The sequence below is a fragment of the Lutra lutra genome, chromosome 6, assembly GCF_902655055.1.
Source record: "Lutra lutra chromosome 6, mLutLut1.2, whole genome shotgun sequence".
NCBI lineage: Eukaryota > Metazoa > Chordata > Mammalia > Carnivora > Mustelidae > Lutra > Lutra lutra.
The window spans coordinates 151,597,785-151,619,603 of NC_062283.1; the positions used below are offsets into that span (position 1 = coordinate 151,597,785).

General features: G+C 53.4%; 1 long non-coding RNA gene across 1 annotated transcript in view; it reads left to right on the forward strand.

The window, feature by feature from the left end:
• The window catches only part of LOC125102096 (uncharacterized), a 32,498-nt gene extending 31,983 nt beyond the window's left edge, over positions 1 to 515 (forward strand). Inside the window, exon 3 of the long non-coding RNA XR_007128030.1 lies at positions 385 to 515. This is a non-coding gene — a long non-coding RNA (uncharacterized LOC125102096). The remainder of the gene's footprint in view (positions 1 to 384) is intronic.
• Positions 516 to 21,819: the final 21,304 nt, after the last annotated feature.

Sequence of the window (21,819 nt, forward strand, 5' to 3'; positions counted from 1 at the left end):
ACCCGGGGTGGGGACGCTCAGCTGATGCCGTAGGATGAACGCAGGTCCTCGCGCGTGGACTCCACGCTCAGTGACGCAGACTCGGGGCCAGTGCGCCAGACCCGAGCCCCACACTGCGGCCCCAGCACCTAGTACTGCAGGCCCAGCGCCCAGTATGGCAGACCCGGCACCTAGTATGGCAGCCACGACACCCAGTACTGCAGAACCAGCACCCAGTACTGCAGCCCCAGCACCTAGTACTGCAGGCCCAGCACCCAGTATGGCAGACCCGGCACCTAGTATGGCAGCCACGACACCCAGTACTGCAGCCCCAGGACCTAGTACTGCAGCCCCAGCACCTAGTACTGCAGGCCCAGCACCCAGTACGGCAGACCCGGCACCTAGTATGGCAGCCACGACACCCAGTACTGCAGCCCCAGGACCTAGTACTGCAGAACCAGCACCCAGTACTGCAGCCCCAAGGTCCAGTACTTCAGACCAACATCCAGTGCTGCAGGCCAGGCGGTCCAGGGCAGCCCTGGCCCCAGAAGAATACCGGGGGCCGGTTTGGGAATCCTGACAGGCAAGGTTTCGGTTCTAGACTGGGCATCTTGCTATGAGCCAAGTTCTCAAAATATCTTCACTTGCAAGGAGGCAGGGAGGGAAGGGCAGGCTTTGGGGCAAATGGTTCTGTGTTCTGATTTCAGCCCTGCCGCTCGCTGTGTGGCCCTGGGAACCAGCTCTTCCCAGTCTAATTCCCTCAAGACGTGTGACACCCACTTCAGCAATTAAATGAGGACAGATGTGCCACACATGATCTCGGGTGAAATAGCAGGAGGCCGCCTCATTCCTGCTCACTTGTGAGTGTCTTCATTTACTCAGCTTATCTTCCACCTAGGAATTTGAAAGAGTGAAGCCCTGCTTCTGAGAGGAATACTAATCCAACCGATCTTTCCAGTTTTGCATAAACACTGCAAACCTTCCAACAGCGGTTTACTGTTCTCTGGTCATTCTGGGGTAACGGAACACCAGCCTGTGGGGAAGTAGCCTGTTTTTTTTTTTCTTTTCCTTACTATCCATGATGGATATTTCAAAGAGAGATTAAAAATTAGGGCAACCTGTAGAATATGAGTTTCAGAGTATCTGGGAGCTTTCTGTGAACACACTATTCTAAGTTCATCAAGTGATAGGTTTTGCTTTTGAGTTTGGTAAGATCATAATGAAAATGTCTATTATTTTGTTTTGTCACATCATCCAGATTCCTAAAATCTTAAAATTAAAAGGTGATCCCCGAGGACCTTTATTAGCCATCATACTGCCTTCGGTAGAGATTTTATCTGATCTCAGTTAGATAAATACAGATGTTATTAAAAACCCTAAAAAAGCAGATCATACACTTGCTCAGATAAAGCAGTCCAATGCTCAGCATCTTTGGGGCAGAAAATACTTACATTTGGCCTATTATACTAAAGTATAAGATCTTATCTTTTTGTCCTTAATCTTTTTAAGATTTTGTTTATTTTATTTGACAGACAGAGATCACAAGTAGGCAGAGGCAGGCAGAGAGAGAGGAAGGGAAGCAGACTCCCCGCTGAGCAGAGAGCCCGATGCGGGGCTCGATCCCATGACCCTGGGATCATCACCTGAGCAGAAGGCAGAGGCTTTAATGCACTGAGCCACCCAGGTGCCCCTGTCCTTCATTTTGAAAGATGAGAAAATAGATGGTAGACATCTGTTATAAGATAAATCTCTATGCTTCTAATTAATAAAAGAGTAAGTACATCTATACCTTCTGTAAAGACTGTAACTTTAGCTTTCCATATGCAAAAAGACAAAACAAACAGCTATCTCTAGTAACGGACAAAAGGCTTTCCAAGGATATAGGAGATTGAACCATGTAAAATTGGCAATGTCCAACTACTTTTAACCTAAAAAAGAACAATTTCCTATGTTTCAACTTGTACTTGGGTATAAGAAATGTTACTTGGAAAATAATGCTGAATGTTTAAGAATGTTCTATGGGCTTTTTCACTTCTTGTAACCCGAGCCAGGCTTAGTTTCTTGAAAAGTACCGCACAAAGAGTACTGACATTGCGAGCCCCTAATGCAAACAGTAAAATGCTGGAATCCGGGCTCAGAAGCCAGACTGCCTGGGTTAGAGTCCTGGCTTCCCCGCTTTGTTAACTCTGGGATGTTGAGCAAGCAACCTACAGTTTCACCTTCTCATGTGTGAAAATCAAAGTGATAACAATTCCTACCTTGCAGGTTGTTATAAGGATTGAATAAAATATTGCTACAATGGATCCATCATGGATTCTGTATTTGCAAATTTGCCTACTTGTCAAAGTTCATTCGTAACCCCCAAGACAACACTTGCGAGTGTGTTCACGGTCACTGAAGGCAGGTGCAGAACAGCATAAAAGTTGCAACATTGGGGCGTGTGGTCCCAGCTAAGAGGGGTGAGATCATGCTCCCCCTTCTTGTTTCAGCTCAGACCGCAAACAGGTGCCCTTTTTTTGTGGTCTATTTAGTGCCATGTTTTTCACATGTTTGTGCTTTTTGTTGGTGATTTCTATTTTTTAAGACTTCTTTTTTTAAGATTTTACTTATTTATCTGAGGAGAGTGCATGCGAGCATGAGCTGGGGCAGGGGCAGAGGGAGAGAATCTCAAGCAGGCTCCCCGCTGAGCACGGAGCCCAACCAGAGGCTCAATCTCGGGACCCTGAGATCATGACCTGAGCCAAAACCAAGAGTCAGATGTTCAACCCACTGAGCCACCCCGGGGCCCCTTTGGTTTAGGATTTCACTGTTTTAAGTGGTCCTCCAAGCCTAGTGCTAAATGCTGTCTAGAGTTCCAGGAGGAGGCCTTGGCCTGGCCGCTTCCCCTGGGACTATGGTCTCCACACCTGAAATCAGCCCCCCCTCCCCCACCCCCATCCCCGCCTCCCTCTCTTCACGTAACATCAGGAAAGCAAGAGTAAACAAGACAAAAACCGGGCCAGAGAGGAGAGCCTGGGTTAGTGTGACAGAGGTCTCCCTGCTGGGGGTATGGGCCATGGAGACTGGTCTTTTCTACAGGCCCAGCCCACCCTCCAGATGGGACCCTCCATCCCGTGCTAGGAGCTCTGCCTCTGAGGGACCCGGTGCACAACCCCCCACCACTTATTCCCACTTTTGGTGAATGAGGCTTGGTTTCCAGATGGCTTCTTAAGAGAGGAGCATCATACAGGGATGTGGGCCCCTTCCCCAGCGGCAGCATTTCCAGCATTTTGAAAGAAGAGACTGTGGAGCCTTTAAAATGTCCTCTTCCCATCTCTAAGCTCTCATATAGCACTTGGTAGGAAGCATCAAATGTGTCCCCCACTCTTCAGGGTTCAGGTAGTAAATGACACTTGAACTTGAGCAGTTAGAAGTACCTTGGAAAGAGTGCAGGATCCCCAAGTTTGTGTAGATGGCATAATGTTTAATCCTTGGTCTTTTAACTCTTTTTCTTGAGCTTGTCTCAACCACTTCTCTGGACACGGTAGTAAATCTTGATACAAGTAGCAACATCGTATCTTCCTTAAGGACTGAGCGCTGCCTCCCTCCCCTGCTTTGTGAAGGAACAAATCAGTTACCAGCGAGCAGGTCTGTGGCCAGAGTTCCCTGAGTGCTTCACAGCAGAAGGGGTCCGGGTCAGAGGGGAGCCTGGTGGGCCTGAGCTGAGGGAGCAGGACTGCTGGTCAAGGTGTGGGTGGGAAAAGGGAGATTCTGGTAGCTGCTTCGAAGTTATACAACTGAGCAGAGAAGAGACGAGACAGGCCTCGGGAAAAACAGCCTAAATTCTAATCATGCTTCCTGTTTTCCAAAAAGACCTTAATTCTCCCTGTTGCATTTCCTGGTTCTGCTCCTGACATCCCCGCGGAAACAGAGTGAGCTGCGCTGGCCACCGCTGCCAGGAAGGCGACAGGAGGGAAGTGGCCGATTATGCACTGCTGCTGAGTGAGCAGGGATCCTGAGTTGTTGATCCAGAGGCATGACGGCCCGAAGGGAAGGCAGACACAGAAGCCAGTAAGTCCCAGGGCTTGAGGCCCGCAATCCCAGGAGACACAAGGCACGCAGGTGGTCGCCCTCACCTCTGTCTGGTACATCTGGTCAGGCCCCATGCTCAGCTACTCTCCATGCACTGGCTGGGGAGCCCTTTGATTTTTTTATTTATTTCTTAATTTTTTGACATGGAGGTCCTTTTTAATCTGTCCCACTCATTGCTCTGCTTAAAAACCTTCAACTCCCCCCATGTTTTTAGAATAAAGGGCACAGTGGTAATTGCAAAGGATGAAGTAAGTTAGCATAATATACAGAACAGGTCAGTCCTCTTTCCAGCCTCACGCACGACCACCTTCTCTGCACAAAGCATGCGTGTGCACACGTGTGCACGTGCATACACACACACACTGTATAAACACACTCAGAAACTCACACGGTTAGCCAGGCCACCCTGCTCAGAGTCTGTGACATCTGTGCCCCCCTCCGAGCCTTTCTCTATCTACTCAGTTCTCCTTGCTTGAAATCTTACTTCCCCGAAATGCCTTGTCCCCCACCCCCAGCTCCTCCAAGCTTCTTCTCTTGGCCGGTTCTCACTTGACCTGTGCGTGTCCTTGGAGAGCCTTCCCGGACTTCCCAAGACATGGTCACGTGCCCCTCCCCGTGGCCTCCTAGCTGCTGTCTGTCCTGCGCCGACTCACTGCTAGTCACTCTGCTGATGCCTGTCCCCGGTCAGCTGCTCCCCTGGATGGCCTGGTGCGTGTCCAGTCCCCACCCGTGGCCGAGAGGCTGGCGCTGGATGGAAGCTCAGCGTGGATTCCTCTAATGAATAAATGAGTGACAATAACTAGAACATGATAAAGATTCTGAGGTATGAATTGCTTCCATATGACATCTCGGGTTGACAAGAGGGGAGGAAATAAATCTGGATATTAACTAATGAGCAATTATCCCTTGAGTATGTCCCATGTGGTCGTGCTCCCTGAGTCGGCAGCACACGTGCAAGGACGAGTGACAGAAGTCCTGTCCCTGCCCAGCGGTGGAGCCAGCTGAAAGAGAAGAGGCTTTAAGAGGTCATTATAATGGGTCAACAAAGTGCGGCATGGCCAGGCCACGCAACATTACTCAGTCCTAAAAAGAAATACGCTATCAAGCCATGAAAGACACGGAGAAAACTTAAATGCACATTCCTGTGTGCCAGAAGCCAATCTGAAAAGGCTACATCCTGTAAGATCCCAACCACGTGACATTTAGAAGAGGCAAAACTAGAGAGACAGTGAGAAGATCGGTGTTTGCCAGGGGCTGGGGAGAGGGGTGACGGGGTTGGAGCACAAGGGAGCTTTAGGGCAGTGAAACTGTTCTGTAGGACGTTGAGGTGGCAGATACATGTCGTCAAACTTCTATCAAAACCCATAGAATGTACAAGGCAAGAAAGGAGCCCTGCCCCGCTAGGGACGGACTTCAGTTAGCAACAATGTATCAGTTGACTCCTCAATTCTAACAAACACTAACAAGCCCCAAGCAAGATTTCATAGTGGGGGAAGGGGGGGTAATATATGGGAAGCCTACTTTCTGTCCATTTTCTAGGAAGCCTAAAACTGCTCCCCCAGTAGTGTATCAATTTAAAAAGTAAGGATGTGCTGCGGAGTTAGTTGCACCTGGGAGCGGGTTTCTGCAAGAGCCGCTCTGAGGAGCTCCGCGGGCCTCTGGGCGCAGGACGGGCCGCTGAGGCCTCAGGAACGAGTGGGCGCAGACGGCGGAGAGGGACTCCAGGAGGAGGGAACCGCTCCTGCAAGACCTAGAGCTGGGAAGGAACGTAGCAGAATTGAAACAGGAAGAAAGCCGTGAGTGTGCGCTGTTTGGCCGGCATGAGCCACACAAGACGCAGAAGCGAGTTGGGGGAGGTGGGAAGGAGCTGACTGGAGAGCCGCGAAGACGCTGCCCCGGTCGGTTCAGGCTCGCACAACAAGTACTGACCGTGCAGCTTACGGAAATTTCTGTTCCACGGCTCTGCAGGCTGGAAGTCCAAGGCCAAGACGCCACTGATTCAGCGTCTGGTGAGGGCCCATTTCCTGGCTTGTGTCTGGTCACCTCCTCCGGTGTCCTCACATGCTGGGCAGAAAGCGGTGTCTCTCTCTTTTCTTAAAGACACTAATTCCACCGCGAGGACACCACTCTCCTGACCTAATCTACCCTCACCTCCCCCAGAAGTCCCCTGCTAATACTATCGCACTGGGGATTAGGGCTTCGATGTCCAAAGCTCGGAGGGACGTGAACACTCAGCGACCTCGTTAAGGATCTGGGATGCCGCCTCTGCAAGACGGGAAGCTGCTGAACTTGTCACATCGAATGTGAACATGAACATCAGGTTTGTGGGTTTTAGAAAGCTCACTCACTCAGGACCCATGGGGGCCTCAGTCCGTTAAGCATCTGCCCTTGGCTCAGGTCATGATCCCAGAGTCCTGGGATCAAGTCCTGCATCAGCTCCTTGCTCAGTGGGGAGCCTGCTTCTCCCTCTCCCCCTGCTCCTTCCTTCCTTCCACCCAGGAAGCATGTGGGCAGGAGAGATGTCTGCACAAAGGACAGGAGCCGTGAGTGGAGGTGGGGGCGCTGTGAGGTCTTGCGAGATCCTTTGTCGAAGACAAGCAAGGCAGCCGGTCTCCCGTGGGCCACCGGAGTCTGACAGTTCTGTCGCTCTCGCTTCAGGGGACACATGAGTATTCAAATAGCCCGACGACACCAGGCATTTCCTCTGCCATGGGTGCTCGTGAGACATCACCTGTTACCACAGACAAGATCCAGAATCTTGGCTGCGCTTGTTAACTATGCCCAGCAAAGCCCCATTTGCCTTGACACTCAGTTCTCATTGGCTGAGCCATGTCAGTCCCCAAATGGTGAGCGAGAGAGGTGTTTCCCCCGGGGATCTGCATTTTATAGAAAATACCCTGCCCCTAAATTTTGCCCGTAAGTGTTATTATTTTTAAAAAAGACACAGGGGCACCTGGGTGGCTCAGTGGGTTAAAGCCTCTGCCTTGAGCTCAGTTCATGGTCCCAGGGTCCTGGGATTGAGCCCCACATCGGGCTCTCTGCTCGGCAGGGAGCCTACTTCCCCCTCTCTCTGTCTCTGCCTGCCTCTCTGCCTCTTGTGATCTGTCTGTCAAATAAATAAAATCTTTAAAAAATTAAAAATAAAAATAAAAAAGACACAAAGGTAACTTTTCAATGGCTATTGGGCATTATGTCTTTCCAAGAGAGAAGTTTTTGCACCTCGATGTCCCCTGAGAGAAAGCACCTTCCCCGGATCCCGTCTCCTGGAAGGCGGCAGCGGGAGGCTGTTACCTACCCTAAGCACAGAACTCTGCTCTCTGCTGTGTCTTTCGGACAACAGCCGCGTGGCCGGCTGTAGCCTCCTCACTGCGGTCACGTGCAGACTGGATGTGGAGCACTGGTCACCGTGTGGTCACGTCCTTTTCAGGCCTTCCTGAAACTCCTTTGCTAGTCCCTGAAGACAAGTCCTCCTTCTACGCTGGATGTTTGGAATTACTGAGCCAGTGGCAAACATGTTTTGGAGGTTGATTGCTTAAAAGCAAAAGAAAACTTAGCCTTCTCATCATTTGTTTCTCCTGGTCCATTTGCTAATATCCCGGCTACTTGTTGAAAATGTGACTTTGATCTTGCACACACGAATGGAGCGTGTTTCCCTGATAGTTATGCTAATGACCAGGATGCGGTCTGTAGGAGAAAGGTGTGTATCAGACGACTAAGTCACAGTCTAGTTAAAATGACACTCTCTTGCCCTTAAGGGATCAGTGGATAAATGCGTTTACTACGTACTTGGTACTGTAATCGGAGAAGGAAAACATGCCGCTGCGTCCTCAGAGAGTTCTAGATCGTTTTTGTAATAAGATGTGATAGAGATGAACGAAAGCATGATGGCATACAGCGGACTCTGACTTCCCACATCAGACCCTCGCGACTTGAACTGTGGTCCCCGAGGGCAGCCCAGCAGCGCCTGTAGGCCGGTGGGAAGTGCAGAGTCTCGGGCCCCTGGTCGGCCTCACGCAGGACAGCCTCCCGCTCGCAGGACTCTCGGGGGGAATATGCCCGGGAGCGTGTCCAGACAGGAGTGTCCCCTGGCGTCTGCACGGAGGCTCACAGAGAGGGTGACTCCAAGGCCGCCTCATTCAGGAAGTGGATTCTGGCACGGGAACAAGAATTTGCTGCCAAATTTCCGAGATTTCCCTTTCCAAACCCATTGATTTCCTGCTCCTTTCCTCCAGCTCAACTGTCTCTGCCGAGCCCAAGCCACATCCCTCTTAGCAGCAAAAATGTCCTTGCCTCTCCGCGGCCTGGCTTCTCTGCTCTGACCCACGTCCCATGCCAGGCCCCGCATGACCAGTGAAAGGCAGGCGATGGCCCCTCAGCCTTCACACCTGCGTGGGCCTCCCCTCCACACAGGTTTGGTCCTCGCAGCCTGCCCCAGCCGGGTTCTGCAAGACACACACCGCCCGTAGCTGCGTGCAGGACGTAGGACCGACAGCTGGGGGAAATGACGGGGGCACTGTGGGCAGGGAACCAAGAACCCAAGTAGCCTCCTTGAAGTCTTCGGGTCTACAGAGCACCCTCCTCTCTGCGCCCGCCCGTCCTGGGCTGGGAGCTGCCTCGGGGAGTTCCCAGAGAGGGACTCAACCAGTACTCGGGGGGCCCATCCAAGGTTACGTATGAGAGAGGTCAGCCCAGTGACCGAGGACAGGCGAGCACCCGTGTGCAGCCCACTGCGAGGCCAGTGTTGGGAGCTACGCAAGGTCGGCAACAGCCACGACTCGGGGTGGGGCGGGGGAGAGGCCATTGCGACTGGGTAGCCAGAAAGGCTTAGCAACCTGCTGACTTGGCTGATGACCAGGAAGTGACTTTAGGGACAGCTTGGCGACAGCTTGTCTCAACGTTGAGGGCTGTCTGTGTTTGAATGCGGACTCTCACTGGGCACGACCAGTTCACTTCATGCTTGTCTCTGTTTTCTTCTCTGTAAATTGGGAAACATAACAGAACGGACATCATAGGGATGTCCTAAGGATGAAATGCGATTACACAAGTGGGGGTCTTAGAGCGGCACCTGCTACGCATCACGAGCCCCATCAGTGGATGATGGGTTTGGGCGTTGTTTGTCTGGATAAACCATTGCTTGTACTCCAGCGTGGCCGCTTGCTGGCTGTGATCTTGTGCAGATGGCTTTGTGTTTTAACTTCACGTCTCTCCTTAGGAAAAAAACATTACTACATGCATTTTTTTGTTGATGGCATCTTCTGGAAATTCTATTCTCTGGATAAGAAAATGAACTGCAATTTTGTGCTAAACAAACTGTTTAGATCATCACAGGAGGGAAAAAAAAGGAAAGAACAATTTTGTGTTGTTGCAAAAAACATTCACATGCGAGATGCATGGGTTGGGGTCTTGCTCCACAGTTGGGACTCTTACATTTGCTGACCTTGTTGGGCGCCATCTTCCCTCCAGAACAATCCATATTTGAATGTCAGAAGATGGACTGAACTCTGCCACAGTGATCAAGTCTGCTTTGCTTTCCTGTCACCGGGGCTGTGGATGTGTTTTGTAGAACTTCCCACAGGGACTTTCCTTCTGCTGTGTACAGAGCGTGGTTAAGTGAAGTCAGGGCAATGGATGCTGATGAAAGTCCCTAAAAAGTTCAATGGAAAACCGTGAGTTCTCAGTGCTGATGTGAGGTTCATATTTCTGCAAATACTGATGGCATGGTGTGTGACAATCATTGCAAGAGGCAGCGTCCTCTGAGAGCTGTGCACCCAGTTTTCTAACCAGCCCGTCGGTGAGCCCTCCAGAAGCTTCGAACTTGGAGCACACCTGGTGAGGTCACCCGATTCAGTGGGCTCGCCCCTTGCCCTGAAGTTGGTGGGTAGCATTACGTAGGGCTTGCTCTTCCAAAGGCTGTAGGGAGTTTGGCCGGGTTCAAGGTCGTTCAGCCCTTGACGTGGTTTTCCTAAGATCAGAGTTTGGGCTTGTCATTTTCCCTTGGTAATAAAGTCATGCTGTTGTATCTGTGACCTTGGCACAGTACGGTTTCCCAAGGAGAAGGATGAGTATCTCCCTGCAGGAAAAGTTCTCAGATTCAGGTACCAGATTTTTATTACCCTGGGTTGTTTGTTTTATCTGTCTCTCTTCATATATCCCCAAAGTGCAGGATAATCACGTAACATAGTAGATTATCCATTAATATTTTTTGCACGAATGAGTGAACAAAAGTTATGACTCTAAAGGTTCACTTTGGGAAGTCTGGGGTGGGGGCGCTTAGTCAGTTGAGCATCTGTCTCTTGCTTTGGGCTCAGGTCATGATCTCAGGGTCATGAGATTGAGCCCAGAGTCAAGCTACGTGCTGGGTGTGGAGCCTGCTTCAGATTCTTTCTCTTCCTTTCCCTCTACCCCTCCTCTCTCTCTCTCTCTCTAAAAAACCAAACCAAACCAAACAGTCCCACGTATTTAAAAGTTCACACAGAGGGGATACCTGGGTGGCTCAGTTGGTGGGGCATCTGCCTTTGGCTCAGATCATGACCCCAGAGTCCTGGGATCAAATCCCGCATTGGGCTCCCTGCTTGGGGAGAGTCTGCCTCTCTTCCTCCCTCCCTTTCCCACTCATGCTTGTGTTCTTTCTCTCACTCGCTTTCAAATAAATAAATAAAATATTTTAAAAATACTAGTTCACTTAGAAATTATACTCTTTCCTCTTTTTTTTTCTTTCTTTAGAATTTTATATATTTGATGAATGGTAGGGGCGGAGAGCACACAAGCACTGAGGGGGCAGAGGGAGAGGGCGAAGCCAACTTCCCGCTGAGCAGAGAGCCCGAGGCGGGGCTTGATCCCAGGACCCTGAGATCATGACCTGAGCCGAAGGCAGATGCTTAACCGACTGAGCCACCCAGGTGCCCCTTTTGTTTCATTTTGTTGTTTTCTGGCTGTCTTTTAGCCGGACAAGAACGCAGAAAACGACACCCAAATCAACAAACTCTTGGTGGGCTGGGTGGGAGGTGGTGCGGACGGGCTCCCAGGCATCCTCCCCACCGGGAAAAGCCTCCTGTGCTCACCAACTACTTGGATATATTTACGGAGGTGGAGGTCAGTTGGGGGTAGACTTTTGTCTTTGCAAGGGTCACTAGCAGAGGGGCTGGTTACGACATGTGCAGGTTGCGCAATCCAAGCCCCTTTGTCCGTCTTTGCACCTGCCTGGCTTGGCCCAGACGCCGAACGCGCCCTGTCGGCGAGCTTGTCCTGGGTCCGCACGTGCGCCTTAGCAGTAAGAGGGACATTCCAATAAGGTGGGTGTATGTGTTTGGAAAGGAGTTTTTATATTTCTTACAACAAATATTAGCTTAACCTGAATCCCAACGTACCACTCGTGACCTCAGTGCTCAAATCTTGTGAGGCCACAAGGTGGCGTAATTTTGCCACAAAAGAGTCTCGCGGGGGCGGGGTGGCGGGTGGGGGGGGGGGCAAATCTCTCTCCCTGGGGGCGCAGGCATTCCGGAGGCAAGTGTTTGCCTGTTTCCGGTCCCCGTCCAGGTGCTGCCTGCTGCTCGCTGCGTCCCTTCCCCCACAGCCCAGCGACTGTCCCTGGGAGCCCTCAGCTGACCAAAGTGACCAGTGCACGTAGGCGGATGGCACAGGAGAGTTTATCTCCCTCTCTCCCTCCCTCCTTCCCTTCTGACGCGGGTCAGGAAAGAATTCTTGAGATGCTTTTTAAGGTGTAACTCAGGGAGCTGATTTGAGAAGCCGGGGACAGGCCCGGGGGCACAGAGAGCGGCCCCTCTGCTGTGTGACGCTGATGCTTCTTACAGCCCAGGCGGGAGGGGCCGTGCGGGGTATCAGGTCGGAACGTCTTCACATTTCTATGTGTAAAGCTGCTTTCACAGGATTTCTCTGCTGGTTGGATATTAACGGTTGGTGATTCGCGGGCAGTCACGGGACCCTTTAAGGATGGAGCAACCGGCAGGAATTTCGTCTTTCTCGAACCGAACCGTGCAGGCTGTAGGTCAGGCTTCTGGGCTACAGTAAACACTTTCTGCTTCTGTCCCTCAGCCCTCTCCCCTCCCTCCCTCTTTCCCTCTTCCTTTCTCCTCTTCTTTTCTTCTTCTTCTTCTTCTTTTTTTTTTTAACTTAAGATTTTATTTATTTGACAGAGAGCAGAGGGAGCAGCAGAGGCAGAGGGAGAAGCAGGCTCCCCGCTGTGCAGGGAGCCTGATGCGGGGGATCCCAGGACCTTGGGATCATGACCTGTGCTGGACCAGAGGCAGACGCTTAACCATCTGAGCCACCCAGATGCCCCCTCTTTTTCTTCCCCTCCCTCCTTCCCTCCCTCCCTCCCTCCCACCCTCACTCTTTCCCTTTCTCCCATGTTCAGGAGCCTCCATTTCCTTTCTTACTTTTGGACTTGACCATCGCAGTTCTGCCGTGGAGCAGCCCACACGTGTCTCTGGAACAGGAAAAAGAGCAAAGGGTCGAGGGCCACCCCTAGGAAATGAACTTCGTGTCCAGGGTTTTCTGGAAGGACTGCTCGGTCCTGACTGCCCACAGGATGACCACTATGTGCCCTGGCTGGCTGTGTGTGTCCTCTAAGTTCTGGCTGGGAACGCCAGCTGGACAGAAGGAGACGAGCTTCTTAGCTAGCGTGGCTGTGGCAATGACCACATCCGAATTTGTCCTTTTACGTGACTGGGAATGAGCCCCACAGTGGTGCTTAGGGGTTAGGTGGTGGGTTCTGGTCTGATGGAGCTGGTGCACCTCTTTGCCTCCGCTCTTCAGGTGGAAGGGGGGATGGGTGGCGTGTGCCGTGCTTGGACATCTTCCGTGCTCCGCGGACACCGGCTGACAGCGCGTCATCATGTTTGCAGTAGCTGGTCTTTGTCCCGCGAGATGTCTCCTTTCAGAATAGTCGCAGACTCGCAGAATTGTTGCAAACGTAAGTAGAGTTTGCTTCTACCCTTCCCCTAATTTCCTAATGTTGACATCTTACACAACCAGGCCGCTGGGACCGAACCCGGCAGGCCGGGGCCGGCGCAGTGAGCTCACGAGCCTGCAGACCTTACCCTGCTCCTGCACCTTCCCGCCGGTACGCTGCTCTCCGGGGCAGGGTCCACTACCACCTCGCGTTTGGTGGCGGGTCTCCAGCCCGCGGCTGCTCTACTGCCTTTATTTTTCATAACCTTAACACTTTGGAAGATTAGTGCTCCCTTATTTTGTAAACGTTCTTGGCTCTGGGGTTAATCTGATATTTCCTCATGATTAGAGTGAGGTCGTGAGCCTGTTTTTTTGTTTTGTTTTGTTTTGTTCTAGATTTTTATTTGTCAGAGAGTGAGCACAGGACTGGGGTGGGGGAAGGGGCAGAAGGAGAAGCCGACTCCACGCTGAGCAGGGAGCCTGATGCGGGGCTCGATTCCAGGACCCCTGGCTCACGACCTGGGCTGAAGGCAGAGGCCTAACCCACTGAGCCCCCCAGGTACCCCGAGGTTGTGAGAATTCTTAGTGCAAAGGGCTGGTGCGCCTGTATCTTATCACAGATACTGCTAACTCGGATGCCCTGGGCAGGGTGCCGGCCGCCAGATTCCCTCACAGTGGCATGACTGCTTTCGTGTCATCGATGCGCACCCGGGCAGAGACAAGTTGACACCGCAACTGTCATTTCTCCTTACGGTTCCAGCCTCTGAGGTCAGCACCAGCGATGACTCGGGCTGTGCCCAGTGTCCCCGTGCTGTTGGCCGAGGGGGAATTTCCATCATGTGTCTCGTATGTCTTTCGGCATTCTGTCATAGGCGGAGCGGCCCCATGGTCCCCACGAATGCACGTTCATGCGTGTGCATGTGTGTGTGTGAGTGTGTGCGCGCGCGTGTCCATTCATTCCTTCATTCATCGGGTGGTTCGGTTGTAGGACTACAGACCTCCCGGTACTGACCTTCCTCTGAGCTTGTGGCTGCTGTCGTCATCGTCCGTCGCTTTGGTGTGCCCGTGGCTGGGGTTCCAAGCCGGCTCCTGCTGTCCATGCGCCCGCGCCGTTTGAATACTTCCTTCATTTCTGGCACTGCAGAGTGTGCCAGACTCGTGCCGTGTTTCCCGCACCCCACCTGGAGTCCACCATTTCCCAGGGAGCCCCGATTCCTCTTCTGGGAAATTCATGCTTGTAAGCGGGTATCCGGCCCAGCGAGCGGGTAGAGCTGGGGGAATTTCACGCATACACCGTCACGAGTTCAGTCTTAGACGCCCGCTTTGCCCCGTGTATCGTCTTTTTCTGAGCCAGAAACCCGGCTCTGGTCCTCCACAGTACATGTACGTGTTTGCTGGGTCCTAGATAAACCCAACACAGTTGCAGAACTCCTCCATGGCAGGGTGGTGGAAAACACATTTCCCGATGAGTCTGGCGCCTGCATGAAGTCTCTTCCTCCGGCTTCACAACGAGCAGCGGATACTCGGGGCTCCAAAGGGACCCGGGTCCGTTCCGTTTCTCCCCAGGCTTCTGCAGGCCTGGCTTCGTCCCGAACACCGGCGGGGCCCTTCCTGCCGCGGCATTGCCCTGGGGGTCCCCCACAGCCCGGCTCGCTTTAAGAATTTATTTTTGGTGGGATTTTTTTGAAAATTCCATACCCAAACACAGGTGGACGCTTTTCCTCCATTCCCTACCACACCTCCACCAGCCCCGTCCCCACCCAGCCCTGCAGGCAGGGGACTCATTAATTCCTGGTTTGCGCTTCCTGTGGGCTTTTGCACAAAAGATCAGATGTGGGTACTTGCCTCACCCCTTCCTTCCTGGCGAGGCTGGCCTGTGTGCTTTGCTCACCTGGTAGATTCTGCGGTCCGTCCTCTGCTGTCCGTCCGTCGCCTCGGATCCCGGCCGCCCCGCGCTCGCTCTCTCCGGTACGGGCGCGACGCCCCGCCGAGTAGCCCGGTTTTCTCGCTGGCTGCTCAGGCTCTTTCTGTAACTGTTCGGTAAGAGGCGACACGGGGCAAGCCCGCTGCGGCCCGCACAGACACGGATTTTAATCGTTGGGGCTCCAGGTCGTACCGGCGGGTCGCGCACGGCCTCCGTGGGACCGCTTCCAGCCACAAACAGCCATCCTCACAGCGGCTGTGGGGCCGCGGTCTGCGCACAGCTTGGCTGGTCACCGGCTCAGGGTCCCCCCTGCAGGGGTGTCCTCAGGCTGCCTTCCGGGTGGAGGGCAGGGCTGCGGTCTCACCAGACAGCGGGGCTGACGGAGGTCCGCTCGCGAGCTCGCACACCCGCCGGGGGCAGGAGGCCAACCCTCCCGGGTCGCTGGGCTGCGGGGGTAGAGGAAGCTGCCCCGACCCCTCCCCGACGCCCCCACCCCTGGTGTCTGTCCACAGCGCCACTGTTGTGCACACAGTCGGCTTCCCGTTTCGATCCTGTAACGGACTTTCCGCCGGTATTTCATCTCCCTGAATCCCACGTCTCGTTAAGAGTCTCCAGGGTCTGTTTCTTTTCTGACCCCAGTTCTTCCTCCAAGAGCATTTCCAACGTGTGGCAAACTTTCAGGGCTTTATATGAGAGAATATTTCTATTACACTCTCACATCCGAGTGACAATTCGAATGCATTTTTTAACACTCAGAGTTCTTTTAATACCTTAGAAACATACACCATTATCCTCGCATACCATTTTGCTACTGAGACGTCTGATTTCTCATGCCTTGGTAGGCAGGCGAAGTAATTTGTGGTTCGGTCAGGAGACTTCTGAGAGGGAAGGGGACTCACTGACCATTAACACCCACTGGCAGTGGGTGTTAACCAGCCAGGTCGTGGCGGAACTAAGCCACCTGGTTTATTTATTTCTAGCTCGTCTGGTCAACCTATTTATAGGTGACGTGTTCTTTTTCTCTGGAATCTTTTAGAATTTTCTTTCTGCATTTGCTCTTCTTGGGTTTTGCTGTAGTGCTCCTACATGTGGTTTTCCCTTGTCCCTGTCTGGCCTTGCGGGAATTCTTTATGCTTGAACCACTGCTCTCCCTCCCTCCTCCCCCCACCCCGCCCCCATCCATGTTCCGTGATTCCTGCTGGAATCTCACTCAGACTTTGACTGTAGTCAAATGTCGACATGCACTTACCTGGCCAGCACGAGCAGCTCGGGTCTTATACCTCCGTGTCCAGGACGTTTGAATTTTTGATGCTTGGAGAGCCCGAGTCACGGGTAGCAGCCTCTGGGCCCACTCCTCTGGTCTTCCTCAGGAAGACGTTGCTTCCTGATAATGGTCAGAGCTATTTCCAGATGGGCATGGCCCTCCACTGATTTCTCATCAGGAACTGGGGACATGAGGACTTCGAAGTCGTGCTCCTGTGGGAGGTCGGTTAGAGTCCTTCACGGCTAAGGGCATGTACTCTGACCCGTGCGGGCAGAAGAGGAATTTACCACAGGTTACGCGGTCCCTGCAGAACGGGAAGAGCTCTGAGACGGGGCTTCGAGGACCCTTGCGCCCTCGCAGCGTGGACCAGGGCGGATGGGCAAGCTGCCAGCCCCGGGGAGCCTAGCCTCCTGCAGCCGCCGCTCCTGGTTCTCAGCAGTGGGAGCTGCCGGGCCAGCCAGGCAGCTATCCCGTGGGAGCCAGCCTCCTGGGATGGTCACGTCCACCGGGAAGCCCGACTGGCCCCGAGCAGGTGCGCTGAGAGCCAGAGCCCAATAGGGAGCGGGACGCTCCTGAAAACAAGAGGACACTCTGTGCTAACTCGCTCGAGTTTACCTTAAAAAAGAGAAACAGGGCACCTGGGAGGCTCCGTGGGCTAAAGCCTCTGCCTTCGGCTCAGGTCATGATCTCAGGGTCCTGGGATGGAGCCCTGCATCTCAGCAGGGAGCCTGCCTCTCCCTCTCCCCCCTCTGCCTGCCTCTCTGCCTACTTGTGATCTCTGTCAAATAAATAAATAAAATCTTATAAAAAAAAAAAAAAGAGAGAGAGAGAGAAATAAATGGAGTTTGGGAACTTCCTAAAATCCATAAGGGCTGCTTAACCCCTCTGGGCTGGGCTTATGACACACGTTCCCCTGCGGATGTCCTGGGGAGCTGGGCGTCTCCCCCGTTCTCCCTGGAACTGCCTGTCAGCCGAGTGACCCAGATCTACCCATGACGTCACATCTCACCTGGGACTGCTGACACCAACACCGAAAACCAGACACTTCCTTTGAGGGCTTGTCAGACTCTCCTTTCTAGAGGAAAAGGAAGACTTTTTAGTTTTAAATAAAATTAGCTGAGTTCTCCCTTATGGGTCCAGAACTTTTCAGGCTATTTTACAAACACCGTTGAGCTTGTCTGTCATTGTGTGTACCTCGTGCCACTTTCGCTGTTGAACGCGAAGCGCAGAGACACGTGGCCAGGAAGGGGCTGGGGCGTGCCCAGGGCGCTCCCAAGCCTGCTGCAGCACCTTTGCAGGGAGCTCGCACGAGCCGCCCCGCGTCACCCTTCCCCGGCTTCCTGCTCAGTCGGGCCGAAAGTGCTGTTGCTGAGACAAACTAAGCACCTTTGGCCTTGGATTTCTTCATCTGTATTTTTTTCTTTTTTTGAGATTTTATTTATTTGAGAGAGAGAGAGAGAGAAAGAATATGCAGGGCAAGAGGCAGAGGGAGAAGCAGACCACCCACTGAGCAGGAAGCTCCACGCAGGGCTCGATCCAAGGACCCTGGGATCATGACCAGAGCCGAAGGCAGACGCTTAACCGACTGAGCTCCCCACGCGTCCCTCTTTGTCTGTATTTTTTTTTTTTTTAAGGATTTTATTTATTTGACAGAGAGAGATCACAGTAGGCAGAGAGGCAGGCAGAGAGAGAGAGAGGGAAGCAGGCTCCCTGCTGAGCAGAGAGCCCAATGTGGGACTCGATCCCAGGACCCCGAGATCATGACCCGAGCCAAAGGCAGAGGCTTAACCCACTGAGCCACCCAGGCGCCCTGTCTGTATTTTTAAGTAAACAACTAGAGTCCCTAAAAGGTGGCAAGTACGTAACTCTGATCACTATACTCGAAGGGTATTTAATTGTGCTACAAAAGACATGAATAAAGCCGTTTTGACTTCTGAGTAAGGGGAAAATTTCAGACAAAACCCTAGAGTTTGCTTTTCCCTAAGTCGCCTTTGCTTCCCCATGGGAGCTGAAGGTCCCCAGGAGACACATCTCCCGAGAACGTCCCCGAGCAAAGTGAGGCGCAGACTCACACGGTCAGAAGCGAGTCCCCGGAGAGGACTGTTGGAATTTCTGGTGCCAGCCTTGGTGTGGGGTCCACAGCGCAGTCTGTGGGAACGCTGGGCGCCGTGTTTACTGATGGATAAAAGTCAGAAGGGGCCCAAGACAAAACGTCGAAGATTAAAAAGTCAAACTGGGTAGGTAGGTGCCGATACTAGAAATGAAAACAGTAAATGGCCGAGTTGCCTCGTTTAGCCCGAAGTCATCAGTTGAGAGAGAGCACGGATAGGGACGGCAACAGGAGAGCCTGAAGCGGGCTCCTCGCCGGTGCGGAGCCTGACGCGGGGCTCAACCCACAGTTCCAAGACCACGACCTGAGCCAAAACCAAGAGTGAGACGCCAAACCGACCGAGCCGCCCTGGCACCCCGGGTTGTTTTCCTTTAAATAGAAGCTCATTCTAGTTGTAAAAGTCACCTTAAACACACTACCCAAACCCGTGTTAACTGGATTTCAGTAAACATCTTTCTAGTCGTCTCCCTCTCTATTTATCTGTTCGTATTTTGACTTAAACAAGATGAGATCTTTATCCAATGCATATTGAACGAATTACATTAATTACTCTAGTATTGACAAGTGCATGTTTTACTTCCACAGTTTTTCATGCCACCAGCCAATGTGCTTAAAGATATTTTCTCTAAGAGGCACCTGGCTGGCTCAGTTGGTGGAGCATGTGACTCTTGATCTTAGGGTCATGAGTTCGAGCCCCATGGTAGGCATAAAGCTCACTTAATTTTTTTTTTAAATGTAATTAAATGGGGGCGCGTGGGCGGCTCAGAGGGTTAAGCCTTTGCCTTTGGCTCAGGTCATGATTTCAGGTCCTGGGATCGAGCCCCACACTGGGCTCCCGGCTTAGCAGGGAACCTGCTTCTCCCTCTCCCTGCAGCTCTCCCTCCTTGTGCTGTCTCTCTCTATCTGTGTCAAATAAATAAATAAATAAATAAATAAAATCTTAAGGGGAAAAATATATATGTATAATTAAATTTCTTTTCTCTAGCTAGGCCTGGCAGGGGGTGGCGGGGGGAGAATGAGCTATAAAAAAATAAACACAAAAAGCAGAATCACCCAAGTTGGTAAAACTGCATTAAATCTATGAAAATTCATGAGTCTATATTTATGCTCAAAAAAGAAAGAGCCACGAAAAAAAAAAGGCAAGAAAAACCAACCCACAGTAATCTCTTGCGCATGAAACAGCTTTTGCAGCAATACCTCGCTTGTGAAATGGGGTGGAAGAGAAGAGAACCGAGCAGGTGTGTCCCACCTTCCCTGTGGGGCTGCGTCTGTGTGTGACGTGAGCGGCCCTGGTGATGGGGAGCTGCACCTTCTGGCGGGGGTGAGGGGCTGGGAAGCAAACATTAGACCGCCACGGTCCCAGAACCGCTAGTTCCGGGGGGGAGGGCCCGCGGGGGCTGGTATGGTCATGTCTGCTGCAGGCAGACGGGCTTTCAGGGTTAGGGGAGCAGTGAGGGCAGGTTCACAGGGAGCGTCCGGGGCCTGTGGGCTGCCGGACGTGGCTGGCTCCGCCCTGCGGTGAGGCAGATGGGACTCTCCTAATAAAGCTTCTGGAACGCAGCTGTCAGTAGCTCGTCCTCGTGCAATGTTTCTGTCGCTCCGGTTACATTCACCAAAACCAAGCCTGAACCCTGGGAGTCCAGTGAGACAGCCTGGCTGAGGTCCCCGAGTGGGGACAAGGATGGCCACTTCCCGCGCAGACCCCTCCCACCGTGGTCGGCTCTTCTCTCGAGGCCCAAGGGCTCCAGCCCCAGTCACCAGAGCTTTGCTTTCGATCACATGGTCTCCCCACTTGCTTCCCTCTAGAGCTGGAAAGGGAGCTCATCTTCAAGGCCACCAAGTGACTTCTAAGTAACATGACCCCATGGGGACATGTGGGGACCTCACATCTAAAGCCTGGTGCTTCCTACCTCACTAGTCTGTAAAAACCCCATTCAGAAGGATCCGGAAAACCTCTGCTGAGCCAAGCCGCAGGGGTAAAAGGATGGGGAGGGACTGAGGGCAGCAGGCAGGCCCTCCCCCTGCCAGGCGCCTGGGACGTGCGGCAGTGGGTGAGGGCAGATTAGCAAACAAAAGGCCGTTGATTCTCTGGTTTCCTCACTCTGGCCACCATAGCCAAGGGCAGCCCCGGCCAGGACTCCCGCTGTCTGTGGCCGACAGGCCATGTTGTGCAGGAAGCACTGGACGATGGTCACCTCTGCCCCACGAGGCTATCACAAGAAACGAGACGTCCGTGGAGTTGAAGCCACGAGCGCACTTGCCTCGCCGGCTCATGCCGACCTCACCTTGGGAGCTGGACACAGCACGCTTGTGTCCTCACCGTCTTTGTTATCGGAAACGAAAGCCATTTAGAGTCTCGGTTGTAGAGAGAACAGTCTATGTCTTACTGGGCTTCTCCAGGTAAACCCAGTTGTGCCTCAAGCCAACCTCGGCCTGGCATTAGAGCGGTGGAGCGAGGACCCCGCTGGGGCCGGCCTCCTGTGGCTCCTGCGTTCACGGCCCAAGTGGGGCTGTGGCCTGCCCTCTGGGGGGCTAAGGCTGGGAAAGGACCGGAGCGCACGAGCGTCGCGGAGGGCACTGCCCCGAGTGCAGAGCAGACGCCTCCCTTCGTGAACACACGCGGCCCTGGAGAGCCAGCCTTTGCCAGGTCCTTCGAGGAAAGTGTAACAGCAGGAGCCACACTGGGCCTCAGAGTCCTGGGTGCAGGGGAGGCGCGCAGCTCACCCCACGGGCTTCTCTCGACGAGGCCAGGACCTGGGGGCCGAAGACCCCGTTGTTGGGAGGGTCCTTTTGGCCAATGGTTATACACGAAAACCACAGGAACCCTGCTCTGGACAGACTCGCACTCGGGTGCTGATGCTGGTGAGACCAGGAACCCGCTCCCGGCGGTGGAACGGGAACGCCTCGCACCTTCTCACTGCCTGGCTCCCCCCGTAAGCCCTTCCTTCTCCTCCTCTCGCCTTCTCAGCTCACCTGCTCCCTCGCTTTTGTCCCTGCAAGCCCTCGGAGAAGGCGGAGGCTTGCGAACTTTGGACTGAGGGAGCCGGGGACAAGATCAGTGTCCGGTGTGGGCCCCTTGCTCCTTTCCCGGCTCCCACGGGGCTCTGGGCACTCCGTACTCGTCCGACTTCTGCATCTGCACACACTTTCCTCCCAAGAGCTCGTCCGGGCTCCTCTGCAGGTTTCCCGCTCACCCCGGAAGCCCGCAGGAGAGAAGTGACCTTGTGGGCCGCATACTTTCTCGTGATGTGTACAGGCGAGGCCCACTGAGGCAGCCTGCGGCCTGCACACTCACGTCACTGGGGCCCTTCCTGCTCTAATGTCTACACGGTGTGCACCGCGCCCCCCACGGCTCCGGAGAGTGGGGGAGAGGCCCTCGCTCCCCAGCAGCACGCGTGCCGGGCAGAGGAGACTCTTCCACGCTGACAAGAGAGAAGAATCCCAGACCACCAAAGCTGCGCTGGCTGGCGCGGGAACGGGGACACGAGCAAAGGCCAGGAAAGTCGCAGCGGGTCCCTTCGACGCCCCTGTACAGTCTGGGTCTCTCACAAGCAACGGTAC